This window comes from Rutidosis leptorrhynchoides, chromosome 2 (genome assembly GCF_046630445.1).
Source record: "Rutidosis leptorrhynchoides isolate AG116_Rl617_1_P2 chromosome 2, CSIRO_AGI_Rlap_v1, whole genome shotgun sequence".
In the NCBI taxonomy this organism is placed as follows: Eukaryota; Viridiplantae; Streptophyta; class Magnoliopsida; order Asterales; family Asteraceae; genus Rutidosis; species Rutidosis leptorrhynchoides.
The window spans coordinates 341,566,694-341,578,735 of NC_092334.1; the positions used below are offsets into that span (position 1 = coordinate 341,566,694).

At 38.0% G+C, this 12,042-nt stretch overlaps 2 non-coding genes across 2 annotated transcripts; both read right to left on the bottom strand.

Annotated features, from left to right (window-relative positions):
- Positions 1 to 4,136: 4,136 nt before the first annotated feature.
- On the bottom strand, positions 4,137 to 4,243 carry LOC139894747 (small nucleolar RNA R71). The gene has a single exon (XR_011775232.1). It is a non-coding gene; the product is annotated as a small nucleolar RNA R71 (small nucleolar RNA).
- Positions 4,244 to 5,111: 868 nt separating this feature from the next.
- On the bottom strand, positions 5,112 to 5,218 carry LOC139895268 (small nucleolar RNA R71). Its single transcript, XR_011775727.1, has one exon. It is a non-coding gene; the product is annotated as a small nucleolar RNA R71 (small nucleolar RNA).
- Between the last annotated feature and the right edge of the window lie 6,824 nt (positions 5,219 to 12,042).

Sequence of the window (12,042 nt, forward strand, 5' to 3'; positions counted from 1 at the left end):
ACAAAGTGTGAGAATAAAAAAAAGTGATTCGAGTGAAATGTGATTTAATTTCAAGTTCTGTATTGCTTGAGGACAAACAACGTTCAAGTGTGGGGATATTTGATAGTGCTCTAAATGAACATATATTTAGTATCAATATCCTTCCAATATGTAAAGCTTTTAGTTACTATTGTTCTATTTTTATGTAATAATCGTTTAAATAAATAAGTGCGAAGACAAAAGAAGAAAACGACGATTTGAAGACGCAAATCACCAAAAAGCTCAAATGTACAAGATACAATCCAAGTGGTTCAATTTATTGATGAGAAATGCCTAAAAATGACAAGAGTACAAGCCGCGAAACGTAAAGTACAAAATATCTAAGCGTACGAAAAGGCGGTCGAAAATTCGGAACTGAGATATAAACCGAGCATCAACGTACAACTTAACGGAGCTAAAATTACAAGTCAACTATGCACAAGAATATAATATAATATATATATAATTATATAAAATTATATATTATTATATTATATATTATAATATTCAGCAGCCCACGTTTAACTCAATTTGGTGAGCTGGAATCCGAAGCTCCGCACTCGCGGAGCTGTAAGGCACAAAAGTACCGCACTCGCGGAGCTGTACAGTTCAAAGTGGGCCTATAAAAGCTCACGCATTCTGCTCGAATTCGGGGATGTCTACCGTAAAGGTGCATGAGTGGTGCTTTGGTTTGTTACGGGTGGTTGGCTCTTTGCTTGTGCAACAACTTCCACCCGGCGTACCTTTCGTGTTCTGTTTACAAGGTCCCTTGGCTTTATTTATTGAGGCAACACCAAACGTCGATTAAGTGGCGTCTTGACTGCCGCTTAGAGCCTAAATTGATTTTCAGGCAGGCTTTTAAACCCATGAAAATTTGATTCTACCATTTTCATGGCGTCTCAATTTTTATGTATTTATTTATTTATTTATTATTTTATTTTACTACTTTTTTTTTATTTTTTTTTAAAAAAAAAGGCCAGAGGTCCACTCGGAAGCAATCTCTTTATCTGCCGAATAAAGAGAGGGATGACTTTCTCTACTTTTCTGGGTGGAGAAATGACTTGTTTTTATTCTCGGATAAAGGAAGGATTATCTACATCTCACCTCCCCCATACACCACTCAAGTGGTATTGGGTACTGTTGTTGTTGTTGTTGTTGTTGTTATTGTAAGAAATGTTTTACGGGTTTTAAAGTCAGAACTCTGTCCGTGTAACGCTACGCGATAAATAATCACTGTAAGCTATGTTTTTCCTTTTTAAATTAATGTCTCGTAACTAAGTTATTATTATGCTTATTTGAGCCGAAGTAATCATGATGTTGGACTAAAATATTAAGACGGGGTTATTGGATTTTGTACAATAATTAAGGTTTAGACAAAAGACCGACAGTTGTGAACATTGGACTATTGACTATTAATAGGTAGGGGGTATTGTCTAATTGAATGACAACTCATTGGAACCTGTTGAACCTATCTTCAAATTAGTTAATCTAATAATTATTAAAATGATTATGTATGTCCTATTTAGTGACGTTTATACGACATCTTTTACGATCATTTAATTAATTATTCGGGTTGGGTAATTGATTATTCATTCTGATCAAGTGGGTAAATTAATATTCATATCTCATTAAAATAGGGGTGGATTACACGCAGTCGATAACCTGGTGTAATTATTAACAAAGTATTAAAACCTTGTTACAGTTTGAATCCCTAATTAGTTGGAATATTTGACTTCGGGAATAACGTTAATTTGACGAGCATTTTATAATTATGACCGATGGACTATTACGGACAAAAACCAGATAGGTATCAAATAAACCAGGACAAAGGACAATTAACCCGAGTAATAATAAATTAAAATCAAAACGTCAAACATCATGATTACGGAAGTTTAAATAAGCATAATTCTTTTATTGTATTTCTCATCATACTTTTATTTCCTGTTATTTTATTATTCGCAATTTTATATATCATCATTTAAATATTGTTATTTATCCTACGCACTTTAATTATTGTCATTTATCTTTACGCTTAATATTTAAAATCGACAAACCGGTCATTAAACGGTAAAACCCCTTTTATAATATTAATACTTATATATAATTATATATATTTGTATAAATATAGTTGTTAAAAATATAGTACGTTATCACTAGCTCCCTGTGGAATGAACCGGACTTACTAAAAACTACACTACTCTACGATCAGGTACACTGTCTATAGTGTTGTAGCAAGGTTTAAGTATATCCCATAAATAAATAAATAAAACTTGTGTAATTTCGTCGAATTTCGTAATAAACAATAATAGTATTTCGTACACCTCCGCTGCATCATCAAGTTTTTGGCGCCGCTGCCGGGGACTTGGTAAAAACGCTATATTTTTGTAAACTATATTTTTGTAAAAATATATTATTTCTTAAAAATTTAATAAGTGTTAAAAAATTAAAAAACAAAAAAATAATATCTGAAACTGCCGACCGAATTTGAGCCTGCAATCATCTGAGACTGAATATCTCCGCAGTCGCGGAGCTCTTCTGGCATGAGATACCGCAGTCGCGGAGCCTTTCATACTGAAACGTTGGACTACATTAATCACGAATTAGGGTTAAATTTATTATTATTATTTAATCTTTAGGGTTTAATTAAAATATTAATTAGTTTAATTTAGTTTTAATTAGTATTATTAAGTTTAATAATTATTATAAACTATATAAATTAATACTTTTATAAAATAATAATATAAAAATAATATTTTTATAAAAATAAGTAATTTTATCATTTTTTTTGTCACTTTTTATAAATTGAATATTTTAAACATTTGTATATTTATCGTTCGTAATTAGTTTTAAACTTAGTTTTTCCGTAGTTATTTTATATTTCTAGATCTTTAAGCTTTGTCGTAAAATTCCTTAAGTGCTTTTTCTTTAGAATTAAAATTTAGGCGCTTTAGAATTTTGCGACGCCGTTTATATATTTTAGTGCGTTTTAAGTTATTGCCGTTTTGGATATAGAATTCCTTTTAAGTTTTAATACCTTTAGGCGCAACTTTTTAGAGTTAGTTTTTAGACTTTTAAGTTTCGACGTTTTTCTTTCTTTTTATTATTTTTCGACTTTTTATTTTTCGACGTTTGTTTTTTGACCTCTTATTTTTCGACGCGCTTTTTCTTTCTCATTTCTACGCTCTAGTTTTTAGGACATAGATTTTTATCTTCTTTGAATTTTGACGAAAAATTATTTTAAGCGGTTAAATTGATAGACATCCAAAATTTTCTGGTTCGTAGTAATAGTTGGATTTGTTAGTGGCGAGTTGTGGACTTCCGATTTAAAGGGTCCTGGCTACCTGCTGCATCTATTAGCTATTCGAAACGTGGGCAAAATCAGAAAAGTCTATTAATTTGATAACTTATATAATTTTTATCTTTATAACTAATAGGATATTTAGTGAATGCACCGAGCAAAATGTTCACCACCTTTCATACGTTCACCACCTGTAACTCGATCAAGACATCTAGCCAATATTGTCGCCGTTGATTTTTCTTTAGAATCATCATCTAGTCGAACAAGAACTCCAAATCAAATTTCTGATAATCCATTTTTTGAAACCGACTTCACAATTGAGAACCCGGAGGATATTCAAGTACAATTCCAAGATCCTGAACCACTAATCATTCCTCCTGAACTACAAACCGTTAAATCAGAATCCTCTAGTGATTCGTATTCAACAAATTCAATTATTGAAGTAACGGAACCTCTAAGTATAGAAGACCGAATGAGAGCCACACGCACGGGCCAAGGTCACGCCATTATTAAGCCAGATGTTAATGCGCCAGATTATGAAATCAAGGGACAAATCCTACACATGGTAACTAATCAATGCCAATATAGTGGTACGCCAAAAGAAGATCCAAACGAACATCTTCGAACCTTTAATAGGATTTGTACTCTATTCAAAATCAGAGAAGTTGAGGATGAACAGATCTATCTCATGTTGTTTCCTTGGACTTTAAAAGGAGAAGCCAAAGATTGGTTAGAATCGTTACTTGAAGGAGCGATTGACACATGAGATGTTTTAGTTGAGAAATTTCCTAAAAGATTCTTTCCGGCATCTAATTCCGTGAGACTTCAAGGAGAAATTTTTACGTTCGCGCAAAAGCCAAATGAAACATTATATGAGGCGTGGACAAGATTCGAAAAGTTGTTGAGAGGATGTCCTCAGCATGGTTTAGATACTTATCAAATAGTACAAATATTCTACCAAGGTGTTGAATAGTTCTTGGTTATTGGATTTTCTGAACAGTCGCCAATTATATTGGGACCAAAAGGATCCTGCCTCCCCGTAGTCGGCCTAACCACTTGGTTTGTTGAATAGTTCTTGCGGAGCTCTGTTACCGAAATACTAGGGAATCAATAGCCAGAACCAAATTCCACCGTAGGATAGTTAGTTAAATTACCTTAAATTAGATTACCTTAGATTACCTTAGATTACCATAGATTACCTTAGATTAAATTAGATTACCTTAGAATTAGATTATCCTAGAATTAGATTAGATTAGTTTAGCTTATTATAATTTAGTTTATTTGCGAAAAATTAAAAACAAAAAGGCATACCTAGTGTATGACCCAAACCCGATCTAGACCAGGGCCGTTGTTATCCGTACCTAATCCAGACGCAATAATCTCTAAAGCACGCAAGGAAGCACGAATCAGAAATCAAATGGCATTACGCGTTACTTTAGCCGAAAATACCAAACCCTCGATTGAAGGTCGAGGAGGACCAATCAGATTTCCAGAGATTCAAGGACACTCGTTCGAGTTAAAACATCACATCATCCAGCTCATTCAAAATAGCTGTCAGTTTCATGGATTACCGAATGACGATCCTAATGCTCACCTTGATAAATTCATATCTCTTTCGAACTCCTACAAACTGCCAGGGATAGGACAAGATATAGTCCGGCTATACTTGTTCCCCTATTCTCTCACCCATCATGCTCAAACTTAGTTCGAAGGACTGGAAAAAGATTCCATCACGTCATGGACGGAGATGGCTACTAAATTCCTAACCAAATATTTCCTTCCTTCTAAACAAACCAAACTGAAGAATGACATCATTAACTTCAAACAAAGTTATGATGAATCTATTTACACTGCATGGGAGCGATTCAAAACCCTGCTGAAGAAATGCCCTAATCACCAGCTAGAACGGTCAGCCCAAATCTGTACCTTCTACAATGGTCTTACGGTAAATCATAGGACGACGATCGATGCAGCAGCTCAAGGGAATCTGATGAACCAAACCGCAGACGAAGCATGGGAATTGCTCGAGAACATGACAATGCATCATCATGACTGGAACAGTGGTGAAACAGCTTCATCATCTGCCCCACTCTCTGCACTTAACAATCAAACGGAGGCCATCAAATCCCTCACGGATAAGATGGAATCTCTTGCTAAACAACTCGGAGAACTGAAGACGCAGCCGTAATAGGTTAACCAAGCTCATGCTTGTGTTAATTGTACCAACCCGCAACCTAACGGTTCAGTACGAAAACTCTGACGGTTCAGTCAGTTACGTCCAATACCCAGCTCGTCCACCAAATCCCGGATTCAATCAACCACATAGGGTTAATCAATTTCAGTGAAGCAATCAACCTTTTTGCTATCACTATCCACCTTATCCAGCCCAACAATCTCAATTGACCTACGATCAACCACTTCCACTCACTGGTCCCCCAGTTGAGGAAAATTCCCCTACCACCCAGATTACAAAAGAAACTAACCCCGCTCTCAGAGCTGATGATCAGTTAACTCAGTTCATTCAAGGGCAACAACAGTTAAATCAGAGAACTGCAACCAGACAAGATCAGACGGAGATACTAATGAGAAATCAATTGGCTCTGCTCAAAAGTTTGGAAACGCAACTCGTACAGGTATCACAACGCCTTGAAACCCGACCGCAGGGAAGATTGCCAAGTAATACTATCCAAAATCCCCACATAGAAGAAGCAAAGCAAATGGATTCCGGAATCCCAGAGGAAGAACCGCGGAGAAGGTCAACTAGGCTCAAGAACAAATCTACATATACTCAGAAGCTGACCCCTAAAACTCCAGTTCGCGTACCTTATCCTGGAAGGCTACAAGAAGAACCATCTAAGCTCGATTCCTTCAAACTTGAGGGAAGATTCCTGGACACTATGTCCAAAGTTCCCAACCAGAAGAGATACATCCGAAGGCTTCTTTCTACAAAGGAGAGGATACCAGACTCTAACAAAATTCCACTGAGTGAAGAATGCTCTGCATTACTCAGAAACTCTCTACCACCAAAGCTAGGAGATACGGGCCGATTCGTTTTCCCGTGTTCAATCTACCAATCTGGAACCATTCATGCGCTTGCAGATTTGGGAGCAAGTATCAACCTAATACCCTACTCTCTCTACAAGAGATTAGAGTTAGGAGACTTATCACCAACCAAAATGACAATCCAACTTGCCGATCATACAATTCGATATCCTAAGGGCATAGTTGAGAACGTCTTGGTGAAAGTCAATAAATTCTTGTATCCTACGGATTTCGTAGTGATGGATATTAAGGAAGACCTACACACACCAATAGTGTTAGGAAGACCTTTCATGAATACGGCTAGGACTGTCATTGATGTGCACAATCAAACCTTGATCTTACGATCACATGGGGAGAGCGTTACCTTCAAAATTGACCGACCAACCTATCTTTCTGGACAGGCAGAGATGTTTGCTATTTCCACCAGACGGATCACTTCCGATGATGAGTCTTCACCACCAGCAATGATGTCGAGATGGGTGTCGAATTACAGTCTGTAGACGACCCAGAAATGGAAGAAGAGGATCCCATCGAAGAAATAGAGGAAGAGGAGGAATCTGGAGAGGAAGAGGAAATGGAAGACGTAAAAGAAACTGCGACAATACTCGCTCCAAGCGCTGAGCGTCATGAAGAAATAATGAGGCTTGAGACAGCAGATCACAGTTTAATCATTTGTTTCAAGAAGAAGACCGATAAGGCTGAGGTTAAGGACATAGAAATTGATCCTGCAAGTATCAAAGTGGAGAATCAGAATACCAAAGAAACCCATTCATCAGACGCATCCTCATAGGAACAAGATACCGATGATGACGAGGAAGAGCAACATGAAGACATTCAGAATAACTCACACTCTCCAATCGAACCAGGTCAAGGGGAGGCGGACTCTTCCTCAGATCGAATTCCGGTTATATCCACACACGCAGACATGATCACCTTCATCAATGATACCGATGAATTTGAAGACATTCTCGAAGCCATCTGAAAATCAACCATTGATTTTTCGCTACGCTTAATAGAACGAATTATGGCTATCAGAGAAGAACACCACCTCTATCTCTGAAGAGAAGACAATGATGTTGAAATCCTAGAAGAACGCATTCAAGACTTTATCAATTCTCTTCACGATCATATCTATCATGAAGAAAGGCAACGAGAGCACAATTCAGTGGTTCGCATTATCCTTGAGACAAGATTCTGTCAAGATCAGAAGATCATTTACTCTAGGGTTTATAACGCCTTAGCCGGATCTGCACTTTCGTTCTCACGAAACCAACGAGCACTACTGACTCTCATCCAGAAGCATATGGATCTTTCCACCGGACGCCCGACTTATCACTCTGATTTGCAAATGATCGAGGATATTCACAGCTTTTTCGCTCTTATGGATAGAGATAATTTTGAAAGCACACCAGACAGACTAGTGATTTACGTAACAATTGATCAGCACGATGATCTGATTATCAAAGAGTTACGAGACGCTGTTATGGAAGAAGAAAGGCGAAATAATCCGTTCTCTTATCTTGAACCAGATCGAGTCAACATTGCCACCTATGTTACGAAGCAGCTATCACGTATCTTCCACGAATCCACTGATCCTAGTTTCACATTTAACGCTGGATGTCGGGAGATATACTCAAAGATGGTGAACCTAATACTCGGATCAGGATTGCTGTTCACTTCTTTCCAGCTTCAACTCTTAACTAATATGTGCAAAGCAACAGACTCTTACTGTGGAGATCACCGTTCTGAAGACTTCGAAATTCTAAAGATACAGTTTCTGACATTGTTTGAAGACCTCCGAAATGAGCATCCCATCAGAGAAATCATCAACACCAGCACTGCTTCTATGATTGACATTCATGGGTCAACCAGCACAGCTGTGGATCATATCCTCATTGGACTTCAAGACTTATCAAGAGCCGAAACTGCGCACTACTTATCTTTCAGAAGATCTTCAAGAGAAGTACCGGATCTGTTACCACTATTGGTCCGACACTTTCTCAGGATTTATCCACCAAGACTCACATTCCCTCGAGAAGACCAAGATCACAACCATCAGCGAGGAATGTTTGCTTTTTGAAGCATCACTACGGTCGAGCCAACGACCTTAAACAAAAGCGCTTCTCGGTAGGCAACCCGTGCAATAAATTAGAGTAGAAGAATAAAGGATGACAAATGAGCCGATAAAGATGCAAGGATTGGAAACCAGCCACATCTGCTAGGGGTATTTCTTTCTTTTCGCTACTAGCTCAAGATTCAAACTATACCACATCCTAGCTTATCACTAAGTGTGGGATAACGCCCAATAAAAACACTAGACAAATATTCCCAAATCTTCAACTAAAACTCCTAAGTGTGGGATACACTAGGAACATTGAGGACAATGTTCGTCTAAGTGTGGGATGTTGGTATCTTTTTATGCTGTATTATAATAACTCATTACGAAGATTCCAAGTCCTTAAGCCAAATTTCAAAATTTTTGCATAAGAAACCCTTTTCGAAAGAGTATTTTTGAAAACCTAAAACGTTTGTCAATAAAAATAAGGCTTAAGTAAGGTGGAAATCTTGTTAGATTGAAATCTCTAATAGAGCATTGCATGACTAAGGCATTATCGATCTAAATTGATTATGGTGAGGCACCCCAAATAAGACCAGCATTCATCTTTAATGCTTCACTATTTTCCATTGCGAGTACCGATGTCTGTGCTCAGAATCAGAACTCGCTTTAGATCTACATCTCCAAGCAGCGAAACGTGATTCGGTTGTAATCAAAATAGCTAGCCATTTGTCAAACATAAACCTTCCGCACCTCCACTACTTGTACTGCACCACCACATCCACATCAATATTTCTCGAAAAATCCAGAAAATGAGATTCCTTCTGAAAACTCGATGTTATAAACCTCCCAAGTATCATGGCAAAGGTCTTGAAAAACTTTACCGGCAAAAAGTTTCTCGAGATGAAGTCTCAAAAAAAAAAAAAAAAAATTGAATGATTTTCAAGTTCTGAAAAAAGGAGCAGAACTATATAAGAGAAACGCCGAAGACAACTCGACCGAAAATGATTATTAAATGAAGAAAAGTTTCAAAGTGATTCTCAAAATACTTTAGCACTCCTATCTATCCGAATAAAAGTCTGTATAAAGACTGCATTACCCTTTTATCTCACCTCTCAAAAACAACTTCACTACCACTCCAAAATTCCTTTCCCATCATTGACAAATGACCTATAAAGCTGAGATTACTACCACTCTCGCATTAGCAGCAAGGATTTGAGTCTTTAACAAGCCTATGACGATGGGTGCAGCATGACTGGCTATGAGTGTATTCATTTCTTAGATCTATAGGGAACCCCAAACACTTGAGTGACCCGTGAAAGCTAGCCTATGTCATGTAACCTCCTCGCATGCTTGCAGAGATAACTTCAATCCTAACATAGATGACTCACCTTATCTTTTTACTCTTATAATAAAAGCAAACCGCTTAGGCTATTAGAAAAGAAACACCGAAAAGATTCCTAAAAAATGAGAGTTTGCTTGAGGACAAGCAAAGTGTAAGTGTGGGATATTTGATATCGGCTAAAAAGTCACGTTTTCACCCCGGTATTAAGGCCCAAAAACAAGAAAGATTCTAACTTTGTCAGAAAAATACCCACTTCGTCAGTTAGAATTGAAGAACAAGTAATTACGAAGGCGGTGCAAAAAGAATCAAGAGAATCGGAGCTAAAACGAAGATTCTAGAGCAAAAACGGTGAAAGACGAGAAATCAAGTTACAATCCAGGAAATCAAGGCTGACCAGCACCAAAAACGGCCTGCCATACGGCCTGCCAGTGTGAAGTACGGCCTGCCAAACGGCCCAGCAAATGCCCCCAAGAAACGGGCTGCCAGTCAAACTGGCTGCCAAATACGGGCCACCATACGGCCTGCCATACGGCCTGCCAGCCGTATTTTGGCAAAATTCTAGTCTATTTAAAGGGTCTTTGTCATTCATTCCAACATACACTTCAATTCACTTCTTTCTCTCTCTAGTACAATATTAGTCATACTCTCAAGGCCTTCGACTCCGTGCGGGAAACCTAGTACCCGGAGAAGAACGTTGAAGATTGTATTAGGAGCGGTCTGGAGTCTTGAAGTTGTCACTTTTGTATTCGAAACTTGTTTAATCTACTTTTACTTCTATCCTTTATCTTATATAATGTTTTATGATATTGTTGCCATGATTAGCGAGTAGTTATCTTTAGTGTTTGCTATGATGTAAGCAGTTATAATGCCGAAATAATATTATGGTCTGTGTATGCTGTTGAAATGCTTTCCGATTATGCTTTAAACTCAATTGCTTTTCCAACTAATAGAACGTAGTTATAGGCTCTGTTATTGGGAAGTCGCGAACCCCGATTCAGAGTACACTATCTGTGTCACCCCTTGGTAAGAGAAGTCTATCGGATATAACGTAAGATCGACCGAGGCACACCGGTTGTAGTAAGTCTATCAAGCTTTGGATTTCGACTGAGGACTATTTCGTAGTGAAACATCTGACTAGACCCTTAGTACATTGTCGGTCCTAGACCATGCTAGTGTAGTCACCAAGCATATAAACTTCGAACGTGCACGCTGAAGCACAGCGGTTGTTGTAAGCTGTACCTCTGCTAAGTAAGGCCATGGAACCCGGTTAGTGTTGACCAGTACACTGCACCATAACGCGGTCTCAAGCATTGCACCCCGCTTGAGGGATTCTTAGTTAATTAAGGAACTATTTGTTTAGACACATGAAGGATTGGACCGTTAGGATAATCGAACGTGTTCATGGAAGTCAGCTTGACTTGGCCATGGTGTTCTTTATGGTTGAACTCTTTTTAAGGGCTTAACTATCTTTTACCAATCATTAACGAAAGCATTGAAACGCATTACGTCTCTCGGATATGGTAAAACATGTATTCTATTATGCTTAAGAAAGTTTAGACCATTTTGGAATGTTAATACGTCACCCAACCGAGTCGCTTAATTGGATGAGCCGTCTGAATGTGTATGCCTGTAGTCAGACTGCACGGGCGTCGGGGGTAAGGGACGTTGCTGTCTATTCAGAATCTTCAAGCCTAACGCAGTATCCAGTGACATGTCTTAGGATATGGGGATTTAGGACCAGTGTAATGAATACAGGGCCTCTGCCTATTCATGAGCCAACATTCCATAATCTCGGCAGAATAACTGATGAAGTCATAGTATGCACTCACTTTAACCTTGTCTGAATTACGAATTTTATCGCATTTACTTTATCTGTCTTATAAATTAGAAAATCCAAAAATAAATATTCACTACTCCCTAACTATCTTAGGCTTAAATATAGGTTCGATTCTACTGATATCTCAAAAGTACGACTCTAGATCATACTTCCCTTACTTATAAGGAGTAGTAAAATTTAGGCCCCGCTAAATATAAATTTAAAATAGTACCTTCCTCCCACGAGTGGCTGATCCTGGCGAGCCGCGGCCTGACGACACCGCGCGAATAAAAAACCGTCCGTTTCGGCCATATCAAACAACACTTATGTGTTTAACCCTAATCACTAGCTAAAGTGTCATTAAGACGTCATTAGGTGAGATTAAGCGAGATTAACATCTTAGAGGCCAAAATTCTTTTGGATATGAAGAGGGAAACTATTCTAACCATGTTGAAATATGTTTCGTG